The sequence below is a fragment of the Natator depressus genome, chromosome 1, assembly GCF_965152275.1.
Source record: "Natator depressus isolate rNatDep1 chromosome 1, rNatDep2.hap1, whole genome shotgun sequence".
In the NCBI taxonomy this organism is placed as follows: domain Eukaryota; kingdom Metazoa; phylum Chordata; order Testudines; family Cheloniidae; genus Natator; species Natator depressus.
Genome location: NC_134234.1, coordinates 255134143 through 255136277, shown reverse-complemented (window position 1 = coordinate 255136277; position 2135 = coordinate 255134143).

Sequence of the window (2135 nt, the reverse complement as noted above, 5' to 3'; positions counted from 1 at the left end):
TTGATGTAGCCCTGGAAGACCTCTGTGTATCCCCAGGGGTACCCGTATCCCTGGTTGAGAACCGCTGCTTTAGGGGGCACTGGAGTCACATTTTGAAGCTTTCTCCACAGCCATGAGGGCTAGAAATTTACTTTTTCTTTTAGAATGAAGGCTAAAATCATCACATAGTCACCTGACTACAGGATCCGGGGCTTTAAGGAAAACTGTAATTATCCTGAGACTCATGACAAAATCATGGGAGTTGGCAACACTGTAAAAAGGGTCTTTTTGACTTCAGCCAGGACATCATGCTGTTGCACAGTGACTAGAGCTCTTCATCTCTTGTTATCTTCAAATCAAGACTGGATGCCCTTCTGGAAGATATACGTTAGCCAGACACCTGTTACTAGGCTAAGTACAGGGGTGACTGGGTGAAATTTTATGGCCTGTGATCTACAAGAGGTCAGACTTGATTGGAGGTGGGCAAACTACGGCCTGCGGGCCACTTCCGGCCCGCAGGACCGTCCTGCCCGGCCCCTGAGCTCCCGGATGGGGTGGCTTGCCCCCAGCCCCTCCTCTGCTGTCCCTCCTCTCCCGAGACACGCCGCCACACGGGCAGCACAGCTTGCGCCCGCTCACCTCCCAGGCTTTTCAATAAGCCTGTCCTGCCACCGGCATGGTAAGGGGGTGGGGGGAGGGGTGGTTAAATAAGGGGCAGGAGGTCCTGGGGTGGCAGTCAGGGGACAGGGGGTGGTTGGATGGGGCGGAGGTTCGGGGGAGGAGCGGTCAGGAGACGGAGCGGGGGGGGTTGGATGGGGGTAGGGTCCCCGGGGGTCAGAGGGTCCCGGGAGAGGGGGGACAGGGAGCTGGAGGGGGGGTTGAATAGGGGGTGGGGTCCTGGGGGGCAGTTAGGGATGGAGGTCCCAGGAGGGGGCGGTCAGGGGACAAGGAGCAGGGGGGGTTGGATGGGTCGGGGGTTCTGAGGGGGGCAGTCGGGGGGGGGGGGAAGTGGGAGGGTGTGGATAGGGGGTGGGGGCCATGCTGTTTTGTGAGGCACAGCCTTTCCTACCCAGCCCTCCATACAGTTTTGCAACCCCGATGTGGCCCTCAGGCCAAAAAGTTTGCCCACCCCTGGACTAGATGATCTAATGACCCCTCTTCTGGCCTTAAAATCTGTGACTTTAGGAAAGGTAATTGAAATATTTTAGTTAACTGCTCCCCCCCCCTTTTTTTTTAAAGATCAGGGGCTTTTGTCTCAGAACAAGCATTTTAATTGTGGTTGACAAAATACAAAACCTGAAAGACGTTCAGTGGAAAGGTCTGTCTGTGGTAGGAAGGGGGCCTGTTTTTCCGGTTCTGGGTGTTTTAAGATGGAAACATTTTCTGACACTGGACATTTTTTTTACCCAAAACTGAAACATTTTCACAGAAAATTGTAAGGAAGTAAAAAACAGATTTGCAAAACGTCCGGGGGAGAATTAATTGTCCTTTCCCACCCCTGCCCAGCTCAAAGCATGAGACTGGCAAGGAGGCCAGTCTCGATGCTTCGAGCTGTGTGGGAAAGGACAATTAATTCTCCCCCGGACGTTTTGCAAATCAGGGTGCAGGGCCGGGGGCGCTGTGCAGCCCCCAAAGCCATGCAATGACTCTTGTCCCATCAGAGAAATCAGGGGTGGCAGGAGGTTGGTCTCCCCATCACAGAATCTAGAGCCCTCCCCCTGCCACTGAACGGGAGAGTCATGAACGCTCTATCGAAATGGGGGAAGGTTTTCAGGTCACTGTCTCTTTAATGGGGGTGTGTGGGTGTGAGGACGTCCTCTGCCCCTGACAAAGATGCCCGTCACGCTACCATCATTCTTTCCCCTTACTTCCGCCCCGCCCAAACATGGCCGCCGGCGGAACTAAAATCACCCGGGCCCCAGCTCCTGCCCCCTCCACCGCCCAAAGATCGGATGGCCCCTGTGATTGGCCAGAGGGCGGGGCGGGGCGAGAGAGTGAAGGAGCGAGCGCTGTGGTTGGCGAAGAGGGGATTACGTGACGTTGCAGTGCTTTCTGGTGACGGCTGACGGGCGGGTAGCAGCGAGCGCTGGGTGAGTGACTCGGCTGCGAAGCGAGTCTGGGGGCGGGGCCTGGGCTTGCCGCTAAGGATTGTGGGG